The sequence below is a fragment of the Solea senegalensis genome, linkage group LG16 (assembly GCF_019176455.1).
Source record: "Solea senegalensis isolate Sse05_10M linkage group LG16, IFAPA_SoseM_1, whole genome shotgun sequence".
NCBI classification, from domain to species: Eukaryota; Metazoa; Chordata; class Actinopteri; order Pleuronectiformes; family Soleidae; genus Solea; species Solea senegalensis.
The window spans coordinates 18,895,429-18,922,183 of NC_058036.1; the positions used below are offsets into that span (position 1 = coordinate 18,895,429).

General features: G+C 41.3%; 1 protein-coding gene across 1 annotated transcript in view; it reads right to left on the bottom strand.

The window, feature by feature from the left end:
* dlgap2a (discs, large (Drosophila) homolog-associated protein 2a) overlaps positions 1-26,755 on the bottom strand; it is a 135,599-nt gene that overhangs the window by 99,099 nt on the left and 9,745 nt on the right. The window lies entirely within an intron of this gene.

Consider the following 26,755-nt stretch of genomic DNA (forward strand, 5'->3'; position numbering starts at 1 on the left):
CACACACAAACACGTCTCGCTGATTTTTCAGCTTCTTAAATGTGAATATTTTTTTGGTTTCTTTGCTCGACATAACAAAGAAATCATCTTGGGAAACACTGATCAACTTTTTTCAAGGTTTTCTGACATTTAATGGACCAAACAAGTACTTGATTAGTTGCAGCCCTACCAATTACACTTCCTTACACGAAGAAGAAAAACAGCAAATATGATGACCATCTAACTGGACATCTAAGTTTGAGCGTTGTAAATGATGCATTCCCCCATTCCTGACTCAGCAGGTCACTTTGTGGCAGCAGAACAGAGACCTTCAGCAGTTTGCCTGACTTTGATTCATCTAAATCATTAGCTGTTGAAAAACACCAAGTTGGAGGGCAAATATTTATGGCCAGGACACATCAAAGGTGTAAATCAGCCCCGGTAACATTCCCTCCTCCCCTGTGGCATCATCAAAAATATGATAAACAGTCAGCACATTCAAGTAAAGTTACTCATTCAACTGCCACTTTCCCTCGCAGAGGTCACACCGGTTAATCTTCTGGGTGTACGAGATGACAGGAAATGAGACATTAAAAAGGCAAGCGTGCACAATCTCGTTATTTCCACCACTGATGGGCGGTTATAGTCGCAGTAGCACGACTGACTGGCGGCCCCTTGGCCCTCGACACATGTTGTTGACTTGGATTTCAAAATAAAATGTCCCCCGCGGTGTCACCTTGTCGGAAATACACATTTATAAAAAATAGGCATTTTGTTAAAGCTGCATCTCATTTGGCGTCACTGACGCGACCTGATATGACATTTCCTTCATTCCTTCATTTCCTGTTTTCATTACACTGAATCGGTAACAAAGGCATGAATAGGACATTCAAATAGGGATCAATAGATTCTTTCAAAACAGACTTACTTTACAGGTTTATATGATAAAGCCATGCACTAAGCTGTACTCTGTACTTACATACTCTCCTCCTTCTATTCATATCCGAATACTAATTTGTATATTGAACATGGAACCTTCTTAAAAAAAATCAGGGAAGGAAGGTGGCGACAAGAAAAGGGTTTAAAAACAAATAATGGTGAAAACTTATGCAATGATAATGCCAAACAGCAGAAGGAAGCATATTTTATGCTACGACACACTTGCAGCATTTGCTGCTCCTGCAAACTCTCCGGGGGCCACTTTTTCCCTCTGCCAGAGACCGAAAATGTGCATCCTCAATGACACCGTGGCACCAATGACTCCTCCTTTAATCTGACACAAACCTTCAGAAAAGGACGGCCCCTAATGGTGACAAAAGCCTCTGTCAGGAGCGGGGTTATTCCTTTCCTGACAGATAAAAAAAATGACTTCACATGACACTAAGTGGAAGGCGAAAGCGGAAATGAGACGCATTACAGAGCGAGCGCCGGCCCGATTATTGCACTGCCCGAGCTGTGGTTGCGTTTGAGGCAGCCAAAGCTGGACTTAATGAAAAGAAGGCGCGGGATGAAGAAGAATTGTGGTTACCCTGAAATTCAATATCGCTTCATGTTCGCAGGCAGGGGCCTCGGAGCAGCCGCGCTGCATGGATTTTAATGAGTGTGAACTACCTCATTCAGATGGGAAGAGGAATCGGGAGCTCAATAAAGACCAAATCAGGGAGATTATGCAGACGAGTGGACGTGCTATTGTGCCGCTGAATAATTCCCACACTGGTCTCATTTCTGTGATACCAAATGAATTAGGACAGTGATTTTCAATGTCGGGGTCACTGTGGACACAAATGTTTATCAAGGAAGTCGCACGACACAGCAAAACTAATCAGCCACTGTCAAAACTGGTTAGGATTTCTTCACTTGGTTACATCGTTTCCAAACCAAAAGCAAACACGCAGGATTAGATTTGAAATGACGAGGAAACAGCACGTACGTTTAGATGCTGAACATTCAACACAACACTCCAAACTCTTCCCTATCTCTCAAGGTTAAAAAAAAAATATATATATATATGAAAAATAAATCCTTAATCCAGTATCCATGTCCAGATCAATACCTAAAACTTAATAATGTCTTTCTTGGGCTGTGACCTAAATCCCCCCCAAAAAATGTAATTAAAATCCTTACATTTCTGAGTTATGCTGCGAACACACAGACACACGTCCTTGGCAGAGGTAAGTAATACGTCTTTGCCCCGGTAGTTGTCGTCTCAGCGTGATGTGCGTGCGTGTGACATGAAAAATGTGTGTTTTATATTTAAGTCCTCATTAAAAAGTCAGCGGAGACAGCCGTGTCAATTAACCCGAGAAAAAATAGCTTTAATTTGCCAGCCAGGGAGTTAATGTGATAAGATCTCCCAACAAAATCATCATCATTATAAAATGTGTGTGTGTGTGTGTGTGTGTGTGTGTGTGTGTGTGTGTGTGTGTGTGTGTGACAGGTGTAGCAACAGTGGCTGCAGGGATCAGGGATGAGAAAACAACTGAGCGGTTACTGAATAATCGCCTGAAAAAGGACTACAAAGCGACGTCGCCTGCAGTTAGAAATAACGCAACTGCGTATACGTTGACAGAGAAAGTCACAGTGATTTGATCTGCACCTGTTCATACCTGCATCTGCATTGAACAAGATCAAAGACCTCAATCAGAGCAGCAATTAATTTCTCATAATTAGCAGGTGACTCACGCTCCTTTCACAGGCCCCCCTCGTGCAGAAAACGCCGCCTCCGCGCGCCAAACCCTGCACCTGGTGCAGTGCAACACAAAGACAGATTAGGGGGTCATCTGTGGATGTTTACAGAAGAGAATTAAAGCAAAGTGTGCTCACAATAAATTACTTTGACCCGCTGCGGGCGGAACCACGCACATATGTGGCTTCTATGCCGTCGGCGAGGAAATGTCACCTTCCTTCCTGTTAAATACAGCATATTTGCGGTGAACATGGAGAAGGTGTTGTCCTTCTTAGCCATGTAGTGGGATGCTGTGCTGTAATGTGCAGAAAACAATCCCTCCTCCTATAGCTGTTTTACATTTTTGTGTACATTTGAGGGCCTGTGCGTGACACATGAAGTTGTGACTGCGAAAATAAGGAAAGAAAAACCGAAGAAATTGTGATAAATCAAATAAATACTCAAAATTTCCTTTAAATACTTTGAAAAATAAGCAGGCAGAAGAACATTTCAAGGCCTAAACCCCCCTTTCCTGTTTTAAGTTTCTATGTTTTATATGAATAGTCAGTATATCCCACGGTCGATGTCGATATTATATTAAATTAAAGAGAATAATGCATGCACCCATACAGGAACAACCAGTTAATGGTCAGACATGAAATGAAAAAAATCACAAAACAGTACAAATGGGAGTCTCCATCATCATATTTCCATCCTGTTTGTTGTTTAGTATATTATTTGATTATTGTTCCACATGATTTCATTTAATTGCGAGAGACAATGTGAGACAATGAGGTCGACTGAAACTACCTGTGCGGAACTTTTTGATGGAGTGCTCTGTAAGATCTTTGAATTTGAGTGCTTGCAGTCTGATAACGAGTTCTTAGTTCCCACATACAGTACTTGCACACAGTTAGTCACGTACAGACGTATGAGAGAACAGTACAAGGTGAAATGTGAAAGGTTAAATCATGTGTCGCCATGGTGAGAAACAGGATATCAACCTGCGTCACACTAAAAAAAACCTCATATTCCAGCACACATTTGTGTTAAAGCCCACGTGTCTGTGTCAGTGGGATGTACTAAATCCACGCAGCTTTGTAAACAACCTCAGGGGCTTTGCCTAAAAGTTGTCATTGTTATTTCAGCTGATTGCCAGACTAAGGTTGAGACGAAAAGAAAGCAATCAAGTTTAGGTTTCCCGTCTAGTAGAGCCATTGGATATTTAGAGTAGCACGCCACAGCAATGATAGCTGAGGGGGAGCTAATTTGCTGGGATTGTGGGTATGACAGTGATGGAGTAACAGCCCTCGACTGTATTATATGACTTCCATTACGAGTGCATGGAATCAAAAGTCAGAGACATGGAGGAAATACAGAGAGCTGGGAATTAACAAGGATGTCGCTGCCCTACCCCATAATAATTACACTGCTGAAGTGAACTGAACAGGGGTGGGGTTATTTGTTTGGGGGAGTGATAAAGGTCATGAGTAGGGATTTTTTTTTGCACATTTTGCTGATGTCAGCCTGAAAAAGAAGACGCATGAGTATTGAGCCGTTTCATAGGCTGCAGGAAAAAGAACTTGTGCTATAAAAACAGTATGAAAAATCAGCCAAAATCCATGTCCTAGGTTCATAAAAACCCATTATCCTCAATCCACTGTACAGGTAACTAAAGCCTGGTAGCACCTGTTTGTTTCTCACCAAGAATCTCAGGAGGAAATTGGAAGAATATCAGACGGGGAAACATCACAACACCACAGTTCATCCATTATTCAGCATGTTCAGAGTTTGTCGCTGCTCGTCTATAAGATTCAGCTTTTTCTTTCTTTCTTTTTTCTTTTTACAGACCGTTGCAGTATTCCTTTTCAACGTCGCACAAGCAAAGAATAAACAAAGTCAAGCACGGCTAACGGGGCTGTCATTAGATATGTGACACAAATAAAAAGGGACCTCTTCTCAGTGTAAAAGAAACAGCGCTCTGTGGCCGCCGTGTGATTCAAATGTTGGAATGCTTCTCCAGGACTATTCAATTACAAACTCAGTTGGGAATGCATTTTCAAACCAAGACATTTACAGTAGCTGGTCCAATAAGACAAAAAAACAAACTAGCAATTCAATTATTTCGGTCACACTTGTCCTTCGTGCACCTCAAAGTGAGTAAAAAGGAAAAAGTGCACGGTATTAGCTGTAACTATTTTAAATAAAAGAATAAATGTATTTGTCATCTCAGGTGCACAATGTTAGCATTTGTTTCTCTTTGAAATAAACATAATTATGTCATTTACGACCCACAAACATCTCACAGCGCCTTTAACACAACACAAAAAACTCACTGCTATCAAACCCTGGTGTCTTTGGGCTGCATGTGGCCCACGGGCCGCCATTTGAATACACCTTACATGCATTTTATTCAGGTGTATAAATACCAAGTCAAACATGGCCTGTCCACTACATTTCGTTGCACTGTGATTTTCATTTTAAAGCATTTCACGACCAGTCAGAGGTTTTGGGACTGTCCCCCTTCATTCTGGGTGTTTCACTGAAATTCCAGCAGCTCAGGTCCAATTCATCAACCCATAATGGTACAAAGGTAAGTTGTAAAGCGCTCATGATGAATTACTGTAACACTAAAGAGTGAAAACCCAGACGTTCAGAGTTAACATACAGCTCTCCTGCAGCAGAGGACGTAAACGAAGTCTTGAAATGTTCAATGCGACTAATTCACACAGGAGCTCACGAACCGTCCGTCACGACACCCACTGTTACATTATTAGGACTGTAATGTACAACAGGAAGTGGTTCGGCGTATGGAAAGAATGACAATGGTGAGAGAAAGGCTTTCTTTGTGCTGCTTCAGTTAAAGCACAGACATTAAATGACGTCGAGGAAATTTGATGTGTTTATTTTAATGACGGTGATTAGAGGGAGTCTAAAAGCTCAGTTACTCACTGTACATTGCATGATATATATATATATATATATATGTATATACACACATAAACTATAGTAAATGATATGTGTGATATTGAACAGCTGTTGTTTCCTGATGGCTCTGTGGGGCCACTTTCACGGAACATATTTTTGACATATCACAGTAGGAAGAGGCACAGTTGTAGATAATAAAATTGAGTTTTATTCAGCTTTTTCTATTTCAGGGTTTTACAGTATACCAGACGACTGCTCGGGCTCGAGGAGACGGTAACAAAAATGGAATGTGTCCCCGTGACAAAGGCATAGTCGTGCATATTCTTTTTCCTTTGTCCTGTTACAGAGCTACAACGTCACTCTAACATCGGCAAATCTCCTTGCTGCTGCACATGAACAGATCAATTTCACCCCGGTAGAAGCAGCATCATTGGTAATGTGTGTTTTTGGTCGACTACAGCAATTCAACAGGTAAGTGGGTTTAATCCTGACTGAATGGCTGTCCTTGAACTAGAGAGCCATTGATGAATGATAGAAATGCCAAAATAGGTTTTTTTAAATATCATTCCTGGTGGTTGAGAAGCCAGGACTCAACCTACAAACTGTTTTATGGGACATACACGACGCTACTATGTCAAATATAAAGTGTGTCTTTTCGTTATTGCTTATAGGCTCTGCGCCAGTTCTCCAAGCCACCGTCCAAAACACTGGGCTGTGCATGAGGAACCTGCCTTCCTCCACACAGTCTGTCTTTCGTCCTTCTCCTCCTCTTCCCGCAAACTCTCCCCCTCCCTCTCTCCCTCCCATGCGCCCTCATGCCAATCCGCCTGTTCCTCTCACAGCCCAAATGGCAGCAGGCAAACCAGACAGCATGACTCCAACAGTATTACAACACAACAGACCATTTTTGTAGGAGTTCTGGCCGCGTCTGCTTTGAAGCGGGAGGATTAATCTGTTAGAAGAGCCCGAGAAACGGAGGGCAAAGGGCTTCGCTTAATTAGATTGTGTGATGTATGAATATGAAGCGAGAAAGGAGGTAGTGTACAAATACACACACACACACACACACTGTTTTTCCCTTTTTACAAATCCAGTGATTTCCAGCGTTTATGTCGGCAGTGGAGACAGTCGAGAGCGATGCTGAAATCCATAATACAGCAGTGGAGAGAACAACCACTCTGCCGGGACTTACTATAATCCTTCAATTTCATATTTTAGCCAGGCGTGATAACTGGGCCACTCTATCTGCCACACAAGTGCCGGCACTGTCTAAAAAACAAAGAGTGAGCGGGTCAAAAGATCATCCTCTCACAATTAAGATTTTCCTCCAAGGGTCAAAAGTAATAGATGTGTGTCATAAGGTGCCAAATATAGCATATCTAAGACACCAGCATTTAATGTGGCTTGGAATAAGAGATCACAACTCCCCCATGAGGAAAGGAGTTGACATGAGACGACATGGAAGTAAAAGAAAGTTTAAGAGGGGCAAAAGGAGGAGGCATTTTACACAAACACTGTCAGGGTGTGAGTGACAAAGCCTGGGATCCATTTCAGGTTTCTTTGCACCGACACCCTTTCAGTGTGGAGACTGAAAATATAAGTGAATGTAGTATTTTAGCCACAAGGAGGAGGAGGAGGTTTCAAACTAATTCTGGGAAATTTTGGGGGAAATAAGCCTGCTGCTCACTTGATTTACATCGGTAAGCATGTTCCTGAGGAGTTCATTTTGTAAATTATGTTCCCATTTAGAGGAAAATAGACAATAAAGCACAGTATGAGTTGACACCAGTGTGACTGGATCGTCCAATGTGCACCAGTCAAATTGCTAATAATCCTGAGGCTTCAAAACAAGAGTTAGTTTTGAGGCTAGAATATTCTACTTATATACAATTTATAGGCGTATCACGCTGTGAAAGATGTTTGGAGAAAAGAGAATACCAGAGAATTATTATTTTGCTGTAAAACAAACAGAAAAACCTACATTCAAGGCTGCACTTTTCATCCCTTGTACTCCCTTCCTCTCTTGGCCTCTGGCCAGCATGGAGGATGAATGGCAGTGACAGATCCTCATATTTCCCCTTACACACAGTACATGTTTGCTCTGTTACAAAAAAAAAACTGTCAGAAGATGACGTGTGAGCGTGTGTCTGTAAAAAAAACTATTCCGTCTGGAATAGCTCGCCACACCTCAGCAATTTCCCCAAATTCCCACACCAGGAGGAGACACACCAAACCTGACTGGTCTAGCAAGATGAGATTAAATCAGAAAAGATCTGTGTTTCTCTTATCAGTCAGAGAACAAAACACTTGTTTTTGTGTTTTGCTCCTCAGGACGAGTAAATCTGAGCAGAGAGAAACAGAGAGGACCCTACAAGTTGTACGTCAGCCTTTGTCCTCGACTCAGCTGCGGCTCCAACGCTGCTACACTCTGCCCTCTCTTCTTCTCAGCTGAGGAAATCCCCTAGCTAGTTTAACACGCTTTATTAATAATTAAAGCATTCAAATAGGACGTCATCAATATATGCTGACTCAGGTCACTGCTTTGCACCGCCGGCCAGCAATAAAGGATGTCCCTGTGTGATTAATGGCCGCAATTATGCGAGAGGTCTAGGTACACGAATATTGAAAATTCCAACGTGTGGTCATAGAAGCTATGAATAATAAATTGTGGGCAGTGAATAATACGTAGGGAACACTGATCATTGCAATATAAAGTTATGTGCATCTATACAAAAACTCTACGGGGCATCTGTGAAAAGTCTATGTGTTTGTGTGTGTGCATGTGTAATGACTCATGACAGTGCATTAATACACAGTTTTATGCAGAATGGAGGATATTGCCTTTGATATTCCCTCTAAAAATTCACTGTTGCCTTTGATCTACCCTCTAAGAATTTACTGTTGCCTTTGATCTACCCTCTAAGAATTCACTGTTGCCTTTGATCTACCCTCTAAGAATATACTGTAGCCTTTGATCTACCCTCTACGATTTACTGTTGCCTTTGATCTGCCCTCTAAAAATTCACTGTTGCCTGTGATCTGTCATCTCGGGTTTATCTCCTGTGGAGGAAAAGATGCAGAAAAATTTGGAAAATGCAGGAAATTTAAAAAAGTAGGAATAAATATCAGGAGCATATCAGACACTCTACATTGACTGTAAATGTGAGTGTGGATGGTTGTATGATGTCTCTATGATGTCTCTCTACCTGCCTTTCATGGAGGATAAAGTGGTAGAAAATAGCTACATTAATATCCCAAACAAGCCAAAAGTTTTTAAGAGGAGGTCAACACCAAAAGAGGGAGAATAATCATCTAATAATTAAGAAACCAGGCAAACACAATCATTGGGAATCACTCTCTCGTCACTCCCAGCTAATTATGACCCTGAAATGCAGTAAAAATGCTGCCCGTCTGTCTCTGCTGCTGCTCCTGCCTTGTTTCAATTATTCTTCCAATGCTTGACACTGAATTGGCAGCCTGTTCAAACTGAGCCTCCTACTCCACTTGTGTTGACTTTGCAGTGTTTAGGCAGGCTGCTAAAACCCTGTTCAAATATCCATCTTGTGTGCGTGCGCGTGCGCCTGCCTGCCGAGCAGGACTGCGGAGCACCGAGCTGATGCGTTGTGATGGCACACAGATTGAATGCTTCACGGGTCCCCGGCCCGCTCTGCTGCCCCGTACGCCGGTGACGTTGCCTTCTCGGCGTCCACGGGGAAAAAAAAAAGTGATGTAAATCTCCTGCAAAGGCCTGTTCTTCACTGCAGCTGCACGCTCGGCCCTATCAGTCGTGCAGACTAAAGATAAGCTGAGTCACGGTGCACGGCAGGTGAATGCTAAGCAGTATGGGTGCATTTCTTCACCGAGGCGAAGAGGATAGAAGTGGGTAAAGGACTTAAAAAAGAAAAAGCTGCAGTCTCACATGCACTTGTAAAATAAACATGTACAGCTTCAGCAGAAGCGCAAAAGGTTATAAATCAGAAAGAGCACAGAGCTGGTCTGTGTTTCTCAACAGTTGTTACTGAGTCAGTGATCACAGCTTTTATGTGCACCTTGTCTTTCAGCATCATGCATTTGTTTCCCGTCTAGTAAACAAGATCCCAGGTCAGGCACACAGCACCATCTCATGGTCTCATTCAGAAGTTCATCTCCAATCAGAAAATGTAGAGAAGTGAAGTGAGACACAAGCTGCATTAATTATTAAGGGTTCTCACTCTGGCTCTGCAGGTTCAAACCCATCTCACTGCCGAGGACGAGGCAGGCTGTGGAATTACATAATCTGCACGACGCAGGCTGGAAATAGAGGCGGAGATAAAAAAATATGACACCTTCGAATAAAGGCATGCCGGAGCTGAACTTGTAATCGCCTCATAATATATGAGTCGCTGATGCGGAAAATTAAATAGATGTTGATGTTGCCTCATGAGAATGCACCGACTGAACAGAGGGGAAAATGTGTCAGGTAAAAAAAAATAGAAAAAAAGGGAAAAGCTAATTATGAAACTAGTAAAGGAGTAAGTGACAAGTTTGTGTGAACTTGAATGTTGAGTGACTGCTAATTTACTCCACATCTGCTTTTATCTACATTACATCATCTTGTTTGGCCTAAAAAGAAAGTAAGTTTTGCTTTAAGAGGAATAATCTCCACTTTGTATCACTTTATCCTCCACATATACACGTGTTGTGGGTGGAGCTGTGCCAATCTCAGCTGACATAGGGCAATAGGCGGGGGGGCATCACAGGGCCACACACAGAGACAAACAACCATTCACTCTCACATCTACGGTCAATTCAGAGTGTTCAATTTTCCCTAATCTCCAAATCTGCATGTTTTTGGACTGTGGGAGGAAACCGGAAAACCCGGAAAAAACCCATGCACACACGGGAAGAACACGCAAAAAAAAGACCCTTGTTTTCCGACCAGGTGTCAAACAGGCCATAGAATACAGTATACCCCCAGTCCAGAATAAACCCGGGGTTAAAGCAGCCTATATGATAGATTATACCCGTGTATATTATGGTTTTATGGACATTTTAATCCACCACATCAATATCACCCTAAAAAAATGTGACATGTCAAAAGTTTGTTAGTATTTAGAGACTTGTTTTGGATAAATGTATGAAACTTACTAAAGTACTTGATGACTTCTATATAACCTACATTTTGTCATTTCAAGAACATGTTTTATTGTCAGCTAAAACACAGATTATTCCAGGGTAAACACATGCTCCTGTTTATAAATATTAGTGAGTGTAAATATACTGTGTAAATACAATCAAAATCTCTTTAAACAGGGGGGGGTATACTCTGGCCTAGAGGGGTTTGGCCTGGGACAGTTCATCCCCCCTGGTATACTCTGGCCTGCATGGGCCTAACTATACCCGGGTTTATTCTGGGAAGGGTTCATTTGGCCTGTTACACCTGGTCTTCTTGCTGTAAAGGCCAAGTAGTGCTAACCACTACACCAGAATAATCTAATTTTAAGAAAATAATATCAGGACAGAATTTCCTCTTTTTTTGGGCCTGTTTTCTTCTAGTTTTAAAGCATTTTACAATTCATACTAGTTTGTTTTTTAGTCGTCGTTCCTGTAGAGTAGACGTATACCTAGAGCATAACCACTAAACACAGCCAGACTCTGATGCACGAGCCATTTACCCGGCGTCATTAACAGGGGAGTGTCATTAGCGCTCTTTATGCAGATGCTCCCTCCACACGTCAACCTACAACTTGAGCACAAAGAGGCCCGCTGATGTACGAGCCTCACCCGTCAATAATCCTCAACGCGTCGCGGCCCTAGTACAGCACACTGATTAACTTTGATGCAGAGCAGCAGGCGGACAAAAGCTGTGGCTCGCCTCTAATGGACTGTGTGCATCTCTCTCTCTGTCAGATCCACGCTGCATTTTGCTGAGGCAGGTGTGTGTGTGTGTGTGTGTGTGAAACACCATTACTGCCTTCTTAATGAGAGCCCTCTGTGAGTTTCCCCCTGTGGCTTCTCCAGCGGGGCCTTATTTGGGCCCGCGCCGTTGGACACGCAAGATCGGCGAGATAACCTCCATCTGTCTTCATGACTGTCTGGCCTTTATTGCTTTAGGAAAAATGCTGCTTTCACAAGCTCTTCCACCCTTCGCTCGGGCCAGGAAAACCAATATTTGTTTCAGCGTCGGGGCCCCGTGTGATTTGTTACCGGGTGGTTTTACATTTCTGGTCCTGGCTAAGTAAACATAATGTGTTCATCTTTATAAAGGTGGAGGGAAGGATTCGGGGGGGGGAAAGCATGCATCTCGCTTTGAAGGTCATGATGAAGCACCAGATTTTTATAGTGAGTAAGCCTGTGAGTATAACGTTTTCTATTAGGTTTGATATTTAACTTGCATGTACGAATAAATAGGGAACCACAGTGCCTTCAGGTGGTATTTAAATACAGTTTCACGCCACACCAGCCTTTTTAGTAGAGATCCCAGCTGACCTTGGGCGATAGGCGGGGTCACACGCCCATAAAGACCATTCACACACATTCTCACACACCTACGGTCAGTTTTAAAATGTCCAGTTTAACTAATCCAGGAGGAAACTGGAGGACCTGGAGAAAACCCCCACACACACACATGGGGAGAACATGCAAACTCCATGCAGAAAGGCCCTTGTTCCGACCGGTTCTCGAACCCAGGTCTTCTTGCTGCAAAGGCAAGAGTTCTATCCACTACACCACGGCCCCTGATAACAGTGATATATATATGATAATAATATATCAATAAGTCCTGAAGCTGTCAATTATTTTCTCGATTAATCGAGTCACCGTTCGGTCCATAGAATGTCAGAAAATGTCGATCGGTGTTTTTTAAAACCTGAAAATTATGCTCTTAAATGTCTAAATTTGTCCAAATTCTTCAGTTTTAAGGATTTTTAAAGAATCCAGAAAATATTCACATTTCAGAAGCCGAAATATACGAAAACTCAAAAATGGTTGACGGTTAATTTGCTAACCAACTGATAATCGATTTATCGAACGATCGCCTCGGCCCCAATATTCATTTAGACAGTGTGCAGATCAATTACACGCTTTACTCTCCCAACACAACCAAGTGCAATCATTACTTTCTACTTACTTATTGGTACAATCTGCAGAACAAGTATTACTCTAAATTCAAATTCTTGAATGTTTTACATGTTCTCTCCACAGAGATACACAACCCTCTTAAATTGCACTTACTTTCCTATGCAGTCCTAAACACAAAGTACTTATTTTTTTTACCCTAATCAAATGAAAATTTCTCCCCTAAATTAAATATAAAAAAAATCTAAACTTGTTTGGTTTTTGTTCACATTCCATTCAATTTCAATATCGTGTTCACTTTTGTAGTAATTGATTCATTATTATGTTTTGATTTACAAGATTCAATTTGTCAGCGATTTATTGTTAATAAATGAGGAGTGCGCGTGAAGAATCCACTCTGATGTTTCCATTATTGACGTGCCTGCGTTTGTGTAATCAAACGTCTCCACAGGCTGGAGTTCAGTTATTTATTCAATTATTTATTCTTTAAACCATAAGCGCTAAACCACTTCAACGTCCTTCCTCAGTTAATTAGTCGCTAAGGCCGCCAGCAAATTAATAATATTAAGACACTAAACGTCAGGGTTTGGCCCCGTAGTAATAAAAAGTCAATGTTATTAGTAAAGTTCAATTCAATCAAAGTTGCAAGACGGTGAAATGAACATTATTGTTTTTTCTGTTGAAGGAACATGTGAGGAATTGTTTCTGCTATAGAAACCTGCTGAAACTCTGACGTGTAAAGTGACACCGCCCACGTTTACATGTAAGCGCCACTGCTTTCATTCTTGTCGGTTTTTGGGGCTAAATGACGTCTCTATTTAACAGACTGCTGGCTTCCCCCCCCCCCCCCCCTCCTGCTGCTTCATTAGCCAAGTTCAAGTTAACAAGCCAAATGCCTGATGGGGGTGTTTTTGGCAAGGATGCTTAATATGTCACAATTCTCCCCGCTGCAAGCGACTCAGCGAGTCAGTGAACAAATGAATAACACCTGCAAACGCTGGGGACACACAAAAGTTGTCTGTTGCTGCCTCTTTAATTAAGTAACAGAAGGGTCCTCTTTGAGATGGTTGATTAAGAAGAGAGGCAAACTGTTTTTGACTTGATATTTGTTCTATTAACACTTAAACACCACTTTTGGCTTATTTTAACCATATTTAAACCAGAAAAGGTTGCGTGAGTCAGTATTTTTGCCCATTTCCTGCAGAATAACTTTCAATATCATGTTAAAGTAGTGTATTAACAATTTAAATGTGACATTTGAACAGTATAAAACATTCTTAAAATAACATTTGTTTGAGTTTTTGGCCAACAAAATGGAAACTGTGTACAGTACAGGCGTTTTTCCAACTCTCGCCTCTCTGGTGACAAAGACGCTGATTCGCCGGCTTCCTGCAGCAGCGCGAGTGAAATTATCGTAATAACCACACGTGGGCTTTGACGGGCAACTTCTCAGCTTTCAGAAACCGTTGGAATTTTTCCAATCGCACAGACTGTCGCATAATTACGGTGATGCAGATGTGTCGTCTGCGATACGCTCGGTGTTCAGGGTTAAATGCAGCGTATTGTTTGAGTGGATCAATTTCTTTATTCGTTAAGGCCACAGGACGGTTTTCCAGAGAAGAAAGCGTTTGCTTTTTAGAGACAATGGACAATTCGATCTCACAGACGCTATAGATTTTTGTGATTTCTTGCACAAAGAGAGGATCTGCTGCTATTGTTCCCGTCTTTCATGATCTAGAATATCTGATTCCACTGTAGAATAACAAACAGAGAAAAACGCTTTGCCGCACGTCTGTTTTACTTTCCCACCACAGGTGACTTTTCAAATTGCACCCAGCAGGGCTTCTTCTCTGTTGGGTGCAGAGAAGAAGTCTCACATAAGTTATTTGTTAGAAAACCTTCAAACCTTTATCACATCACAGCATTAAAGCAGCTGAATTTGCTGCTCTTTAATATCCCCCCTCCCCCAGTGCATAAAAACACCATCACACCAGTGCTGCGGTATACTTTTACTGTCTAACGCAATTTAATTAAGTTCGACGTGGCCTCTGAACTGCCGAGAGCTCGCAGCAGAGAATCTAGTGTCATTTGTGTCTTTGTCCTCGACGGGTCTTAAAGAGGCGCTAAATCACAATCTTGACCTCCAGACTGTCCACTCTTAATGTCAGCTTTGCTTTTTCCGGATTAACGGAAGCAGTGGCAGTATATAGTTCATATATATATATATATATATATATATATATATATATATATATATATATATATATATATATATATATGTATATATATATATATATATATATGAAGTTTTATCTTTGTCTCGTATGTATTTGGCTTCGGAAAACATTTAGATGAGAGTCAATCCGCTGATTACAGCTCATGGGTTAGTTTCCTTTCAGGCAAATACGTCTGCTTAACATAAATAACAGATAAATAAATAATTAAATGAATAAATAAATAAATAAATCCCTGATTAAATAGGCACATGGTTTAGATACAGTTTTGGAGGGGGGGAAAGACGAGGTGAGCTTCAGCTTCAGATCCATTTAGTGCCAAATAAGCACAATAAAATGCAAATAAACAAAAGACAACACACGGACAGACAAGTTCCTTCCTTACGCTGATGTTTCAGGAAGTTCCTGTGCACGTTGTTGCCTGTCGAGGGCGCTCATCTAATGTCCTCAAAGTTCTGCACAAGCCTCCATTTTCATTTCCCCAGAGTGGAGACACGGCAGCAAATGACACAATTACAAGGCGACCAAAATGAAACGCTCCAGATTTAAAGAGTGTAGGAAATATTTTATAACGGATGTACTGTAAGTACACTATACAAACAAGAAAACACAATGTCTTTTTTGACATTTTCGAAACGACATGTTTGCATTGCTGCAATTATGCACCGGTTTGTGCCATGAGAAACATTCCAGTATGTGGTTATTACAGTCATTTCATTGACGCTGTTGCAGGGAGCTGGTGAATCAGCGTCTGTACTGCCTGTACTGTACATAGTTTCCATTGTTTGGCCTGTAGACAAATGTTATTTTAAATGATGTTGTATACTGTTCAAATTTCAAATTTAACGCAAAAAAAATAAGTATTCTAAATAATTTAGTTTTTCTTCATTTTAAAATGTGTATACACTATTTTAACATGCAGTAAATTGTAAATAACTGCCATAAAATAAGCAAAAAAAAAAAAGTCCAGACAGACATTTTGAAGTGTTAAAGGGTTAAATCTTTACTTTCGTGGTGAGGTTTTCTTTATTTCTATTTCAACGTCGCACTTCATTCTGTCTCCTGCTCTGTTCCCGCCGCTTTTACACACCCTAAACTTTAACACGGAGCAATGAAATATCCTGGTGAGCCGCGGAATGAGGGCGACACTGGTCGTCTTTCATCATTCGCCCAGCTGGAGGTCTGACTCTTGCCACGAGGGGCAATCGCAAAACAGAGCAGAAACAAATACTCAGTGAATAAATTCAGGAACCAAAGGAAAATTTCAAACGGTAACGCTAAATGAGTAAAGACACATCCCTCTCCACTGACAACCCATTCAACCTTAATAAAGGTATTTCCAGGGGCCAATTTGCGTGAGGGCATAGTGAAATAAAAGAAGAGCCAGGTCATCTCAGAGATGTCGATCGCCGCCTGACAAAGACGGGTCACTGATGACAGAGAAGAAGAAAGAAAAATGCCAGACATCTTTTCAAATATAGCGTAAAATCCTCAGCGAGAGAGTTTGTGGCCGATGTCTCACTTTATGTCTCGCAGAGAATCGGGGGTGAGAGAGCGTGTCGGGTTTTTATTAGTTCATAGCAAACTGCAGAATCACAATTAGCCAAAGGAATGTTGAAAAAAACGGAGTGAGGGATGATTTGCATGCCGATTTACTGATTATTATTTTGAAGGATGAGCAGAGGAGGAACGGCCTCGTCTCTCTGGCCCCTCCTCCAGGCACAAATATAATCTGTTACATTCAACAGAGAGCCAGATAGGGGAGTTGTGAGAGCCTTGGTGGCAGGTGGCCTGATGCAAAGACCTGAAGAAGACCATGCATGTGCAAGCACCTGCAGAACATTGCAAGGATCAAGTGTTTTCTGTCCAAACAGGACACAGAAAAACAAATTATTGTAACGGTGCCTTTACAGGACAAAAAAGTCAATCAGGCAGCTGCAGCTGGTCCAGGATCAACCACATCACAACGGTCCTCAGATCACTACACCGGCTTCCCCTGAGTCAAAGGATAGAATTCAAAATCTGACATCATCCTAGACTTATTAGTTCCCCGTGAAGCATCCAGAGCCCTAAGATCACCAGGAACAGGTTTACTGCATGTTTCCCAGATGCAGAACCAAACAAAGTGAAGCAGATTTCACCTGTGGAACTCAGATCATTTAAATCAGGCCTGAAAACATTTTTACCTTTTCCTTAAATTCTTAAATGCACTTATATTGACTGATTTTAATGAGTTTAATTTTAGCCTAGGTTGTGCTGGAAAAAAGGATATAATAAACTCTACAGTATATTGCACATTCTTATAGCCTCTGTATAAACTGTATGTTTAAACTGTCTTTTATGCCTTTGACTGGAAAAAACTAAACATTTTTTAAAAAAAGTCACCTTGACAGAACCTAAGGTGACATTTTATAGATTATTTGAGCTTTAGAGAAACAATATAGCAGATTAATGTGACGCCAGAACCACTGACAGTTGCACTATGACGTTTTTCATGTCCGAGAATCACATCGTCGAAACAAATCACGTCGCTGGTATTTGACTTCCGGCCTTGAAAGTGGTTTTTGGCCGAGATCCTGGTTAATGAAATCACGGGCTCGTGTCTGTGGCCCGCCGGCTACAGCAGCTCCACAGATAATGTCACTTCCGTGAAAACAAACCAGACATGGTCACTGTGAGCTGTCAAAGCATTACCAAAGCATTATATTATAGAAAGAACTGTGGTAAGAGCTTCAAGTGTCTGTTGGGCTGACAAAGCGTTATCGCCTCCCTCCGAGCACCTGAACGTTTGTGTTGAGATTGGCCCTCCGCAAACTTCTAGACTTTATTTGCGTGACACAAAATGTGGAAAGAGACGAGGCAAATAAGAAGTGTTGTGCATAAAAAGAGACACACACAACTGTTTGCCTGCAGCGTGTTCAGACGAACAGGTGGAGCTCAGTCGGACTCTCCTCGTTCTGGTGGTGTGGGAGAACTCCGGGCTGCCAAATGAGCCGCCGCGTATTCAGCGTCGCCGCTGCGAGAATAATGAGTGCTGAAATGAACGGTGTCACTTTTGCGTAATTGGTGCAGCGGGACGACACGTGTTCAGAACATCGGGCATGATGGGAAGGATGGAGAAGCTTTGGTTTGCTTTGTGATACACACAAGCTGCCCTAAACTAACAGCATATTCTATGTATGTGGAAGCTCTTTAACTGGAATTATATTTAATTTAAGGCCAAAATAAAATGATTCTTTTTATCCATGAATTTCCGAATGTACTATTTTACAAAACACATTATTATTCATTGATTAAGACGTTAAATGGAAGTTATTTAGCTGCACTGCTGAGAAAAACACGTTTTAGTGATTGAATGTTATGCTTGATTTATTTCTGACTTCTCGCAGAAGCGCAGTGAGTCATATTTTATTATAATATAATTATTACTCAGTAACAAACAATAATAATTAGTAAGCAAAATAATGTATACACGATGTTGTCACACCGGAAAGAATATGAGAAAAACAATAAAGGTTTGTTTTTTTGCTTTGAGAGGCTGCTATAGTTGCAGTATTGTTAATAAATTGGTTTTCAGTTACAAAAGAAGCTTGTTCTACGTCACATTTTAATTGTATATAAAAAAATATGTTTACCTTTTAAAGGGATGATAACAGCGTGCACAACACAGTGAGTTCATCTTGGAAGAGTTACATGTTGAGACTTCGCACTCCTTCCATGGCTTCATGACCTCGATGAAGTTAAAAATACATGAAACAACATTACAAATCAAATGTTTTCATGTTGCTTGCTTAAGCTCTATAGGTTATATCTCCGTTACACCACAAACATTGACGTATGTTGTAGTGTAGTAATTTCCATTATTACATAATTCTGTGTGATCTGTGATCTGATTACTATGTGTGCTGGCAGCACTGCAGTGCACCCGATAATGACCTGTAATTATTACATCCTGAGACTTTTTTAGGATGATAAACACTTCCAGTATTAAATGACTCTATGAGCTGAATAAATAATTGTCACTTCGACAGTGAAGGAAATATATTGTCTTTAAATGATGATTAGTTCTTTTGTCTGTAAATAAGATAAGATAAGATGACTAACCTCCACGACCTCATTGTGGCTTGTAAAGATGAAATGCCGTGAGCACACGGTGATAACCGAAGGCAACTACATTAAATAAAAAATGTGATCATGTCTGCTCTGAAAGTGTAAACCTGAGACGGACTAAAATCGGATCGATGACACCCTTGCAACTGACAGATAAGGAGAGCGAGCGCTTTAGTTTAAATATGCACCCGGGGCTTCTAAAATGCCAAAATGCCAACCTATGGAAAATCAATACACACTCACTCGTGTAATCCTCCAGTAAATGGTGAAAAGAATTGCAATGAGGGTGTAACAGAGAAAAGAGAATAGAGATGAATGCTCTCTTTATATATATACTTTATTAATATTAAACTACAGTACCTGTTAAAGAGGTCTTTGGGGAGTTGTTCCCAACACAAACCCAGGGTTTAAGGACAGAGGGTGTCTCTTTATGAACAGATTGGAAAGCCCATTAAGGCAAAGTGTCATTTGTGAACTGGGCCTATACAAAATCTAATTTGTATATCCATCCATTTTCTACCACTTTGGTCTGTGAAAGAAGGAAGACTTGAGTAGAACCCACACGCACCAATGGAGAACATGCAAACTCCAGACAAGGCAACAATGCTGGCCACTGCACCACCCCACGTTCATACAGAGTAAAATACACACAGCTAGAGCTGAAATGATTGCTAAATTAATTGGGAACTATTTTGATAATCGAATAATCCGTTTTACGCTTTTTTTCATGATTAAAACAAGATTCGATTGTTTAAGCTTCTTAAATGTGAATATTTTCTTCATTTCTTTGCTCTGGATAACAAATAAATCATTAAAATGTTTTTGGACTGTGGGAGGAAAACCCACACACTCCCCACAGAGAGGCCCTTTTCCGTCCGGGTCTTCATATTGACGGGAGCCCACTTCTGACACTAGACGCAGACAAACTTTGAAACAAAGATGATACGAGTAAAGCAGATGTAGCTCGCTATTATTCACCAATCACCTTTATGTACACGGCCAAGCACAAACACTGGCCGACTGAGTTTGAAAGACTCAGCTTGTCAAAAGCTCCACAGATTTTAAGATGAGCTTTTACAATCGCCCCTCTCTGTCACCTTACAAACTCAATTTTATCTAACTACTCCATGGAGGCAACTAGAATAAAACATGGAGGCAGTGGGCTGCAACTTCCCCCCCCTCAAATCCCTCAAGGAAATTAAAGCAAAAATGCTTGTAGGTCGCTTTCACTTTATTTTACTCCCCGTCTTAGATGTACAGAAACATAGTCCAATAAAGTCAGCAGAAAAAGTGCAATGTGGACCGTTGTCAATACAACACTCACTAATCCAGACAGCTTAATAGTGGAGTGTGTGTGTCACAGAATTATCTGCTGGACTAGCAGAAAACACGAGGACATAAAAAATGATGGGGAACCCCCGTCATGGCGAAACCTCTACAAAAACAGGGCAAAAAGTAAGCGTCAAGGTTCTGATCAACGCCGAGTCTGACAGCAACGTACTGAGCTTTCATGCTCGACTTTGGGAACGGGACATGACAACGCAGTTCTACCATGAGGTCCATTTAGTAGCAGCTGCAGGGCTCTCAGTTGCATCATAAAATCCTCCTCAGCAGATGGCGTGAGTTCACACATGCTACGACGGAAGTGAAGGCTTGTTCTTCGCCAAACGGAACAAAAGGCAAACGTTGACGAAAACAAACGCGTGATATAACGTTCATATGCAGTAGCGACTCATAGATAAACATCTATCAAACTTGTTTTCATTCCTTTCTTTTCAAAAAGATATATGAATACTTGGAGTTTATCTCCATCAATGTGATAAAATATGCAGTAAAGTATGAAATAAATAACTTTCAGCTTCTCCAGGATCATCTACCTCCATCTTGTCCTCTTCTGTTACACTACCTATCCTCATGCCCTCCTTCTCTGTGGTCTTCCTCTGATTCACTACCTCTCCTCTGCAAACCATCTCAACCCTGGATTATATGCTCACGTCTAATCCTGTCCATCCTGGTCTCTCCCAGTGAAAATCATCAACCGTGACACTTTATAAAAACATTTGAGACTTATGTGTCTCATAATTATCAACGCCGATTCATTTTATAAACTTCAAAATGACACAAAGCACCACCAACAACACCAAAAACTATTACCTCTATCTCACTTGGTATATGATCGATGAGTCTCCCTGTGTTTTCCATCTCTCTGTTGTTTTCTTTGTTATACAGTAATAAATAGATGGGACACATATCATTATTAATGCAGGATTAAAGCTGTCGCTCTTCAGCACAAGAGTAAATAACAACGGGCTGGAATATGATTGCACCAGGTTTGTGTGTGTGTGACCTCTGACCTTTTTAGGACCCGTAGTCCTCGTGAAGAACCAGGTAGAGTTTCAATTCTAAGGAACTAGTTAAGTTCATGGGCTAAGATCATCCTTCGAAGAAACGCTGTGTGTGTGTGTGTGCTGGATTAAAGGTATTCAGTGGTCTGTCAATAAAATTACAGCAATAAAAAAACAAACAAAAAAAACGCTTGGAGCCGAGTGACTCAGCGTTAAATCAACGCTTAGTCATTGGCTCATTATGTCAGGGACAAACTGAGACAGACTGTCCACAGAGAGTCAGACACTGCAAACTCAGAGATGTGTCCATGTGCAGGTATATTTGGATGGCAGAATGAAAAGATTAGATTTTCACCAAGATTAAAGCCTTGACCTTGAATCCATGTGTATGACCTTTATACTCACGTCCTACAGTTCATCTCCACACAAAAATGCTGCTCAGTTTCTCTGTAGTCCATTCTGTTTCTGTGTCATATTCGTTTACAATCAATTTCCGCGCCACAAGACTCCAGTCGCACACAGACTGGGCCTCGAGGAGAAGGCCGCGTTTCACAGCTACCCACTCGTGTACCTTTTTCAGCAGGTTCACCTTCAGGGAGCTGGAGGGAGTGCAGAGGAGGAGGAGAGAGATGAGGGGATAAGGCGAACAGAGGAAAGTAGGGAAGGCTGAGGAGACGAGATAGTGCCGGACTCATTATCAGCTACAGCAGTCGAGAGTTTAGAAGACATGGGGAGCTCCCGAGGGGAGCCAGCACACGCACATGCACACGGTCATCTCCTCAGAGCGTGATTCTCTCGGTGGAGGTTTTTTTAAGCTGTCCAAATGAATGGAAGTCAATGTGTGTATGTGTGTAACTGCGTTCATGCATGCAAACAGATTTTCTCCAAACATGGTGGAAAAGGGAATATTATACAAGGGCTTAACAATAAATTGTTATTTTGGAAAACTACAATCAAATTTGGACAAAGAAAGCAATAAACAGATGACTCAAATATGAACTTATTCATTAGAAAACTAAGTCACTAAGTCAGACCTCCTTGTATTGGAGCACAGTAGTTAATATTTTAATGGTGTTTTAAGCCTATGAACAAATATGGGCTGAAATGTACATTTCCCATGACAAATCTGCACATAATAGAGCTAGATAGATAATTTAGCTTTTATTAATCAAAAAAGTGTCCCATATCTTTAAGAAAAAGCCTCAATTAAACAAGTAATCATAGTTTAAAAGAGGTAAACCCTCTGCAAACTATAGCACTACAGACACAATCTGAAGCCTGATTACCTATGATCACATGCTAAGAATGATATAAAGTCTAGAAAGAAATATATTCATTCAATGTTTCCCATTCTGTCTTGTTCATTTCACCATCATCCTCTCTCTCTGGTTCTCTGGGTGTTTTTATTTTGGAGAGTGGGTACAAAGAGCATACAGAGTCAGCATCAGTGCTGCTGAGAGCTATCAGAGAGAGACAGGCTCTCCCTGGTTGTCTCGCTTTCTAAACAGATTGATATCGAGTGCGCTGGAGGACACACGTTTACTCTGTGTGTGTGTGTGTGTGTGCGTGTGTGTGTGTGTGTGTGTGTGTGTAAAACCAACACAACCTATAAACCATGAGAAGCGAGGACATTTCGGGAAAATGAGAACATTTATGTCCAGTCGTCACAACTTTAAAGGGCTTTTTGTGACCTGGTTTTAGTGTTAAGGTTAGAAATAAGTTTATGTAAGTCTTAGTGTAAGGGTAAGCATAAGGCATTTAGAATGTGTGTGTGTGTGTGAGCTACGTGCATGTGGACACATTCACAGGGGGAAGTGACAGCTCGCCCGCTAATTACGAAGGCTAATAGAGCAGCTGCTGCTTCACTCGTGGGTCAGTGAGAGTCACAGAGGGAGGGCGCTGTGAGATGGACGTGCGGTGACTCGGGACAGAGGCTGACTCCAAGAGGCAAGACTGTCACCGACGGAGCTCAAGGACTTCAACCGTGTCTGGGACACACAAGGTAGTGAGGACGCTCTTATAAGGAGTCAATCATTTCTCTTTTAAAAATGGAAGAGGACTTTAAAGTGTAACTCCCCTAATATTTTGTTAGGATTACATCTGTTCTTTTTAATGTCCCCTCTCTATTCCCCCGAATCCTCCTGGCCAACTTGTTTCCATGGAAACGTGTCCTCAGACAAACCGCTTGCACTTAAATGTGGACAAAAAAAATAAAAAAGACACAGAAAGAATAGTGCGTTGGGTAATGGAAGTTAGATTTTGCGAGTCTGCCCCCACCTCTTCTGTACTTTGACTGTGCTTTGAATCTTAATCATCAAACTCGCTTGGGTTAACGTGTGCTTGTTGACTTTAACAAACATTTATTCATCACTTTTGAGGTTGGCAAAGGGACCTGCCATGAGGACAAGAAAGAAAGCCTTTTAATGAAATAAAACTACAATTACGCATCAATTAGAGAGGTGCAGAGGTCGACTAACTCTGTGAAGTTTGAGATTTAATATCGGGTCAGAAAATGCTGCAGTGTGGGAGGATAGTTGTAAATATTTGTAAAGAGTTTCCACAAGCTACTGTTATGTCATGATATGTCGCGGATGTCACGTCTGAATTGTCGTTAGCAAAACGAGTACAATTTTAGATGGCTATGCAACTGTGCAGCTTGTGATTTTATTTCAACAGGGAATTTAGCTCTCTATGTTTATACACTGATCTGTTCTGCAGTGCGTGGCATCGGCAGATGTTGGCTAAAAAATGTATTATTGGATATCATGTCCAAAGTCAGGCACGCGGTCAGATTTTAGACAGCCCTCAACTTCAGTAATATAATTGTATTATACTGTCGGGCCCGGGATGGACAGGGACAGCAAATCAGCCCTGGCATTTGGACACGAGTCATTGCCATTAGCTCAGCTGGTGAAGGAGTTCATGTTATTATGTTATCTGACTCCAGATGTGAAGGAAGGGCTGAATTATCTATTTAATATATATATATATTATATTATATATTATATTATATATATACATAAACATGAATATGCCTCCATGACTTTTATGCTAGCACCCTCTACAGTTATTTTCTTTATGCTTATTTATTTTGCACAATAAAAAAACATGTTATATCTACGTCTGCTGCGACATGAGTATGTCAAATATGTCAATTTCACTACAGAAGAGACTCAGTGACTCAGTCTGCAGATGGGGGAAAAGGAAAGACGTACTGTATATATATATATATATATATATATATATATATATATATATATATATATATATATCGGTATCAGTTATTAACCGAAGCACTGCCGATATATCGGCATATCGGATATCAACAGAAAGTCCAATATCGTGCATGAGAAACACACTCAAAAAATGTAAACAAACCTCATGCACAGCACATGAGAGGCGCGATTCATTTACAGTCCAGGCATGCCATGTGAAGGTTTATTGATTTCGTAAAATACTGAGCTAAAACTGTGAAAAATGGCAAGACATGCAATAACAACAGGTGCACTTACCTGCACACGAGAGAGCAACACATGAGTACTGTGTGTGCATGAGTGCATGCGTGTGTGCATGTTAAACAGAGAGAAACAAATACTGGTATACGGGATGATAGAAGACTTTCCCACAATGCAACGGTCAGCATGCCTCTTTACCATGCGCAATATAACAGTATTAGCATGGTAAGAGACTATACATGTAATAATAAATCTACTCTGCTCTCTGTAAGACGACCTCCCTGCAGCTCAGACTGAGCACATTATGTTCCAGTCATCCCAACATCAAATACGAGGATCGAATAAATTAAGTCAATGGAAATGACTTCACTCTGTCCTTTCTTTAAAAATATCAGATCAGGGGCGAATGGCTGTGGACCGGAAATGTACAGGAGGATATGATAATAGGACGCCAGATATCTTGCACAGGCATGAACAATTGCAAAGAGTTAATTAATGTCTATAAATAGGAAGTATAGGTCTGTGGATTTGTGGAATGGTGAGTGTACATTTAGAGAAGAGATTACGATAAGTCGCTGCATTGTTTACAATGCACAAGGTTTCGAATTACAAGGAAAAAAGAAGAAGGGGGGAGTAAATGAGGAAAGAATGCCTGGGGAAGAAGTGGCGCTGGGAAACTGCCCAGAAGAGGGCGCCCTTCACTCAATACAAAAGTAAAGCAAAGCACGTGAATACACCATGCACACACAGACACACACAACAGTGCAGTGTCTGGATTTCATTCACCAGCAGGACACACCAGTACATTAATATTAAAGCCTCCTGTAATCTGATTTCCTCTTTGTCATGTTCCAAACACTCCACCCATCCTCCTCCCTCAAACCCCACACCCTCCCCCTCCTGAGACTCACTCAAGTCTGACTCAACGCTACAGTTTCCTCGTGCAATGCAAATGTTAATTCATACCTATCTATTTAGCATAATGCTAAATACAGCAGCCACACACCGTCCAAACACTGGAAAGAAGAAGTGTTTGCTTATCCAAAATTGGACACAATGCATCTACAGGGCACCAGAAGCTGAAGTTGCCATGGGAACAGGATGCCAAAGTAGATTTTTATAAATGCAGATGGTACTGAGGGGCACTGAGGTTGTTAGCAACTGTGTCTCGCTGAAATTACTCAGCATTTGTATTTTTGAGACGGTGCATCAGACGCATCAGTCTTCTCGACAGCATCATGTATTTTTAGAGAAGCTCAATGTCTTTTTAATGCACGAAATAGAATTCTGCTGTTACGATTCACAAGCGCACACAACAATGTTGCTTACACACCATCGTATTCACACACAGACACAAGCGTTATGGCCTGGTCAATATTATACCGGTGTCCAATCACACACTGGCGTTTGCCGAAAATCACCCAGCCAAAAAGTTTCAGGGGCTCAGACATCCATATTCATAAGGTTATTCATAAGGGTATTTTAATAAGTGTCCACTCTGTCAGGACACCTTGTTCTACGTCCGGTTGAGAAGTGAACTCCTGGGTCCTCCATATTCATCAGGCAGAGATTGCTAGACACCTCGACTAAACACACAAGCAACTTGTCCCGCCTGGAAAGTCAAGGCATGCAAAATACTTCCACAAAAACAGTTCACAGGACTGGAGAGAGGAGCAAGCACGGGTGGGTTTTAAAAATCTAACCCAGGAGTTAGACTTAAAATGCTGATTTACAGGTTCATCAAGTTCCTTATCTGCTTAGAGGCTGATAATCTTGCCAACATGCCCCATAAAATATTAATTTCACGCTGCAAGATGCTTCACCATTATCAGTTCTACCTTGGCGCACCAACTTGCAACACCTCCCTACAAATCTGTCTTCGTCGCCAAGGTCGCTGCGCCCTTGCCGTTCTCTCTTCAGCATGTGTCTCACACCTGCGATTGGTGCGTACTTAGCTTTCTCTTTGTGTGTGTGCGTGAGAGA